Consider the following 7,500-nt stretch of genomic DNA (forward strand, 5'->3'; position numbering starts at 1 on the left):
GATCACACACACACACACACACACACACACACACACACACACACACACACACACACACACACACACACACACACACACACACACACACACTCTAAAAGCATAACCGGGTACAGGACATAAAATAAATTTGTTGTGAACATTCAGTTGAAGATTTAGTTATTGAGCATTAGGAGATTATAAAAGGCAAGATGACAAACAAATGCAAGTCGAGTGCCTAAAATTTGCTAAAAGGAGATAAAGACCACGAGGAAAGGGAAGGCGGATGAAGAAGAGGAAGAGAAAAGAGGTTAAAGCGGATGGGAAGAACCAAATGGAATAGATGGAAATGTGACGTAAGAAAATAATGATGACAATGATAATAAGCTATAATATAATCATGATTATGTTTCATTCCGTCCGTTCGCACGTTACGCTTGCATATGACGTCTCATATTATCTGTGACTATGGACTTGAGGTTGTTTCATTTAATATAAAATTGGATGACAAGTAACTATATAAATATCAAAAAATCACAGATAAACAAACATACAAACAAACAAACACAAACATAAAACACACACACACACGCACACACACACACACACACACACACACACACACACACACACACACACACACACACACACACACACACACACACACACACACACACACGTGTGTGCATGAATCATCTTATGAATCTATTACATTATTATTTTAACTCCTATCTTTATCATTACCATTATTATTATTATTATTAACTATTAATATTATTGTTATTATCATTATTGTTGTTATCATTATTATTTTCTTTCTTCTTTTTCTGGTGGTCGAGGTGGTGTGGTGACGTGGTGGTGTGATGGTAGCGGTGGTGGTGATGGAGGTGGTGGAGGTGGTGGTGGTGGTGTGGTGCTGAGGTGGTGGTGGTGTGGTGTTGTTGTGGTGGTGATGGAGGTGGTGGTGGTGATGGAGGAGTGTGGTGGTGTGTTGTTGTTGTGGTGGTGGTGTGTTGTTGTTGTGGTGGTGTGTTGTAGTGATGGTGTGTTGTTGTGGTGGTGGTGGTGTGTTGTGGTGGTGTGTTGTTGTGGTGGTGGTGGTGTTGTTGTGGTGGTGTGTTGCTGTTGTGGTGGTGGTGTGTTGTTGTTGTGGTGGTGTGTTGTTATTGTTGTGGTAGTGGTGGTGGTGGAGCGGTGGTGGAGTGGTGGTGGTAGTGGTGGTGTTAGGTGTGGTGGTGGTAGTGGTGGTGAAGTGGTGGTGGTAGGTGTGGTGGTGGTCGTGGTGTGGTGATGGTGAGGTGGTGTGGTGATGGTGGTGGTGTGTTGTGGTGTGGTGTGGTGGTGTGGTGGTGGTGTGGTGATGGTGGTGTAGTGTTGGTGGTGGTGGTGTGGTGGTGGTGGTGTGGTGGTGGTGGTGGTAGTGTTGTTGTTGTTGCTGTTGCGGTGGTGGTGGTGTGTTGTTGTTGTTGTTGTGGTGGTGTGTTGTTGTTGTGGTGGCGGTGTGTTGTTCTTGTTGTTGTGGTGGTGGTGGTGTGTTGTTGTGGTGGTGTGTTGTTGTGGTGGGGTTGTTGTTGTTGTGGTGGTGTGTTGTTGTTATTGTTGTGGTGGTGGTAGTGATGTGGTGGTGGTGAACGTGGAGGTGGAGGTGATGGTGTGGTAGTGGTGGTATGGTGGTGGAGGTGGAGGTGTGGTGGTGGTGGTGTGGTGGTAGTGTGGTGGTGGTGTGGTGGTAGTGTGGTGGTGGTGTTGTGGTGGTGGTGGTGTGGTGGTGATGAACGTGGAGGTGGAGGTTGAGGTGATGGTGTGGTGGTGATGGTGGTGGTGGTGTGTTGTTGTTGGAGGTGGTGGTGGTGATGATGGTGTGGTGGTGGTGGAGGTGTGGTGGTGGTGGTGGAGGTGTGGTGTGGAGGTGTGGTGGTGGTGGTGGTGTGGTGGTGGAGGTGTGGTGGTGGTGGTGTGGTGGTGGTGTTGTGGTGGTGGTGGAGGTGGTGGAGGTGATGTGGTGGCGGTGGTGTGGTGGTGGAGGAGGACACAGGTGTGGTGGCGTGGTGGTGGTGATGGTGGTGTGGTGGCGTGGTGGTGGTGGTGGTGTGGTGTGATGGTAGTGGTGGCGGTGTGGTGGTAATGGTGGTGTGGTGTGGTGGTAATGGTGGTGTGGTGTGGTGTGATTGTGGTGGTGGAGGACGCAGGTGTGGTGGCGTGGTGATGGTGTGGTGGTAGTGGTGGTGTGGTGATGGTGATGGTGATGGTGGTGGAGGTGATGGTGTGGTGGTAGTGGTGGTGTGGTGTGGTGGTGGTAGTGGTGGTGTAGTGTGGTGGTGGTGTGGTGGTGATGGTGATGGTGGTGTTGTGATGGTGGTGGAGGTGATGGTGTGGTGGTAGTGGTGGTGTGGTGTGGTGGTGGAGAAGGACGCGGACCACGACGAAATAAAAGATGAAGAACAAGAATAGAGCATGAACTACTACTACTACTACTACTACAACTCACTCACTCACTCTCTCTCTCTCATTCTTTCTCTACTATATAACCCGTTTTATCTCCTCTTTCCGTATATCTTCTCCAAACCCCTCCCTTTCCCATCTCCCTCTCCCTCTCTCCTCCCTCTCCCTCTCTCCTTCCTCTCCCTCTCCCTCTCCTCCCGCTCCCTCTCTTTATCATCCCTCTCCCTCTCTCCTCCCTCTCCCTCTCCTCCCGCTCCCTCTCTTTCTCATCCCTCTCCTTCAACTCCCTGTCCCTCTCTCTCACACTCGCATGGTTTTCTCCGACTCGCAGCGTGAGTGTGAGTATTCACCATTATCACCACGAATAACAGCATTGGAGATTTCGTTCCAACTATGTAGGCCTATGTAAGAGAAAGTGCCCGGGTTGTTAATTTTTTTGCCATCACCTTATTTTTGGGATAGACCATGATAAAGGTTTCTCTATTTTATATATTTCCCCTTGCATCGGTTCTGCAGGATCATTTCTTTTTTTTTTGTATAAAAAGCTAAGCCTGACATATACTATCCATATGTCGTAATCGCATGGTTTCACGTACCTAAGAGGGCACTGGCCGAGTTGGACCGGCCTATGCTAACACCGTTATAGTGAATTTTTTCTGCAGATAACTTTTTCTTTATTCTTTTACAATATCAACGAATTACTTCTTACAAGTACCTAAATATGAGTTATTTTCAAGTAACTCGTTTCGGATTGCGAAACAATCTATTTCACTATTGCCCTACATTTACACACGTTAGTGTAATTCATGACACCACTAGTAAATAGGTTTATATGATGTCTGACTATATGTTATCAATTCTTATAGTTATCTCTACACGATAATTCAACATTTGACCTGGACGATGATAATACTATGAGTGACATGGTTAACTGCTACAGCCGCCCCGGGACACAACTATGGCACTACACTTTACCACTGAAGTAGTGAAAATATCTCTCTAAATTTTTTGACATGTTAGATTCCCATGCCTATCATGTAATAACATGTTTAAGTACTCACGAAGTGCACTGTCAAGGTGATTTTTTCCACTAACTTCCGCGAATGCCACTAAAGAATCTCAAACTCCGTGCAGCTGACACCGAATCTAGGAACAGCTGATTTGTTGTTACTCCGTCCTCGATTTTTAGAATCTTTAAGATAATACTACTTTCACAAAAAAGTACTAGTTTTGGAGATTGATATTTTTCTTTATAAATTATTCTTATTTCCGGTTTTATGTCATTATTCCGTATTGTTTATTCTAATCATAGTACATGTTTACATGTTAAATAAAGCTAAAAATCTAGTAATCATCTTCAAGGTCATATAGCGGGCGTACTCGTTTTCTATGATTCGTATGAGCTCGTAGGGTAAACTGTGAAGATCCTGCCCTGAATACTCTTGATGTCGAAAGGTTGTTTAATCCTCCCGTGGGCAACCCCTCTCCATCTCTCCATCTCTCTCTCTCTCTCTCTCTCTCTCTCTCTCTCTCTCTCTCTCTCTCTCTCTCTCTTCTTTCTTCTCTCTCTCTCTCTTCTCTTTCTTTCTCTCTCTCTCTCTCTCTCTCTCTTCTCTCCTCTCTCTCTTCTCTTTCTTCTCCTCTCTCTTCTCTTCTCTCTCTCTCTCTCTCTCTCTTGGCTCCTTTTTCACTTCTGTCTCTGTCTCGTCTCTCTCTGTCTCTCTCTCTCTCTCTCTCTCTCCTCTCTCTCTCTCTCTCTCTCTCTCTCTCTCTCTCTCTCTCTCTCTCTCTCTCACCTCCTCTCTCTCGCTCTTTCGCTCTCTCGCTCTTTCTCTTCTACTAGAAAGTTGAAACTACCATACTACACATTTAGTATGTTTTAATGTCACCTATCCGTCAACCTGTTTGTCTGTGTACTTGTCCTTTCGTCTGTCTGTCTGTCTGTCTGTTTGTTTGTCTGTCTGTATATCTGTCTCTCTTTCTGTCTGTCTATCTGTCTGTCTGTCTGTCTTTCTTTCTTTCTGTCTGTTTGTCTATCTGTTTATCTGTCTGTCTGTCTTTATATCTGTATGTTTGTACCCTTGCCTCACTCGACTTCTTGCTTATTCGAATTCAAATACTCATAAGTAGTTCTCGAAAGATCCCATTTAAGAAGATATATTTTTCTTTTGATGTTTGGTTGTATTACTTAGTTGTTCCTAAATATTCTGATAGTATCAGCAACTGCGTTAATTTTTTCCATTTATTATTATTATTATTATTATTATTATTATTATTATTATTATTTTAATCCTTACACTCTCCTATTAATCAAACCACTGTATTATTCTAAATACATTCATGCAGAAAATATATATCGTGTTACCTTGTTTGTTACTCACACTGATAAGCGCAATGAGTATCTCCTGAACCTAAACCGCCGAATCAGTCGAATTAGCCGGTTAGAGATGAAGCACTAATCTCAATTAATGTGGATCACACTTAATTGCTAAAGGCCATGGTCGTTGAACAAGATTAAAGGTCGGCTGGAAATGATCCCTTTCTGTCTCGGCGCTTGATCTAATATTTGTGATGGCAAATGTGCGATTATTTTTTTTTATTTATGTATGTATTTTATTATCATTATCATTTTTTTTTCATTTATTAATTTATTTATTGTGTATGAAATATCTTTACTTTATTTTCCTGTCTCATCTCTGCCTCCTCCTTCCTTTTTTTCTGAAGTCAGTAACAATATTTGAAGTCATGCGCGTCTAAATATGTTTTAAGACCACTTGTCCAAATATAGGCATCAGTATGTTCCCGACCGACCGCCGCGTTGTTCCCTTGGGCAAGGAACTTCACCTTGATTGCCTACCTAGCCACTGGGTGGCCAAGCCAGCCCAAGTCAGTGCTGGTCCCAAGCCCGGATAAATAGAGAGAATGATTACCTAAAAGGTACCACCGGCACTCTCCGTGGAAAGGAACTGGGGACCCTACCACGTACTCACTCCAAGAGCATCACAACATGAAAACTACAATTAAGTATCATGCTGTGACCACGGCGGCTCAGACATGAACCTACCGTTAAAAGAAGATGTTCCCGTTAATGCACTCGAACTCGTGATTGCAGTCAATAAACGTGAAATTGTCGATGCTAATGTTATGGATAAAGGTTCAACTTAACAAACCATTTGATAAACACATTTTCGTTCGATTGATCTGACAACACCTTTGGACGCTATTCCATCATTTAGCCAGATGTAAATCAGTTCTTTGTCAGATACTTTATTCGCATCTAAGTAGTTTTACCATCTGTATGCCACACTGAAGACATGCAAAATATGTTGTTTTCTTCGTCTCATGTGTATATGTGTTTAAAAGATGTTTGTCACTGCACACGAGTGAAGAGATTCGTGGGTTATGAGCTCTTAAGAAGGATTTATGAGGGTACGAACTTTGACGGCTGGATAAATTGTGTGTGTGTGTGTTTGTTTGTTGGTGTGTGTGTGTGTGAATACATATGTATATATATGCATGTATATACATAAATATACACATATGTGTATCTATGTACATATACACATATATGATATATATATATATATATATATATATATATATATATATATATATATATATATGTATATGTATATATATATATATATATATATATATATATATATATATATATATATATACAGAGAGAGAGAGAGAGAGAGAGAGAGAGAGAGAGAGAGAGAGAGAGAGAGAGAGAGAGAGAGAGAGAGAGAGAGAGAGAGAGAGAGACGTGTACACGTGTGTGTGTGTGTGTGTGTGTGTATATATATATATATATATATATATATATATATATATTGTGTATGTGTGTCTATGTATGTATGTGTGTGTATGTATGTATGTATGTATGTATGTATGTATGTGTGTGTGTGTGTGTGTGTGTGTGTGTGTGTGTGTGTGTGTGTGTGTGTGTGTGTGTGTGTGTGTGTATTTACTTCATCATTTATTTGAACATTCTAAAAAGCGACAAACAAGCAAGTTTCATCGTATCGTATGGCATGTGACCTTTGGCCAATTAATGGTTTTGTATACATTTATTTCTGTTCTCCTGCTTCCCTTTATATATTCCACCTTCTTTTTTTCATTTACAGATACGGAATCATAATGAAATAGACAGCGATGTTCGTAAAAGAAAATATAGACTCTGGATATCCTGTGTGTTATATATTGCTTTTTTTTTAAATTTTCTATTTATTATTATTATTATTATTTTTTTTTTTTGTATTTTTATTTAATAATTTCTGCTCAGCTTTTACGTGGAAGCAATAATAGGCTGTAGATTCCGTTTTTGGCACCAGTGAAAGTAGGCTTTAACTTTTTCTCTTATTTGTATTTACGAATATGTCATATTGCTATCTTTGATGCAACTTTTTCTTTTTCCTTCTAACTTCCGCGATGTGAACTTTCTTGTTTTACATTCAATCTTTTTCCGTCTTCCAGTCTCTCTCTCTCTCTCTCACAGACACACAGACACACACACACACACACACACACACACACACACTGCATTCTCAAGAGAGATACTCTTATCCATCCAGAATTTAATTTGTGAACATCACAATCTTGCAGACAAATAGATGGATAACAGACTATATCGTCACACTTTTAACTGAAAATGGATGGAGAATATAGAGACCATGTGCGCTTGAGGGTTTGTATAGAATTATTCCATGGGTGATGTTTGATATGTCTTGGATGGTGAGCAATAAGATCCGGATATTAAAGACCAAAAACAAGAAGAAAACAATGTTAAAAATTCCCCCTTAACAAGTAGTATCATTGACTTATTTGGATATCATACAAGGCATATAAGTGAAATATTTTTGCACACATTTGAAGTTGAATAGGAAGATTTAACAATCCTTGTCATGTCAAGTTTTAATACTGGAGTTATATATCAAATACCATACTCTTCCTAAGTCAGTTTGTCTTTCCCTTTCACATGGATACATGAAGACACATTTTTTTAAGTTGTCATTTCATCACCAGCATTATTAATATTACCTGTTTTAATTTTGCTATGCACACCTTGACAAAGAATAC

The sequence above is a fragment of the Penaeus monodon genome, chromosome 3 (genome assembly GCF_015228065.2).
Source record: "Penaeus monodon isolate SGIC_2016 chromosome 3, NSTDA_Pmon_1, whole genome shotgun sequence".
Lineage (NCBI taxonomy): Eukaryota > Metazoa > Arthropoda > Malacostraca > Decapoda > Penaeidae > Penaeus > Penaeus monodon.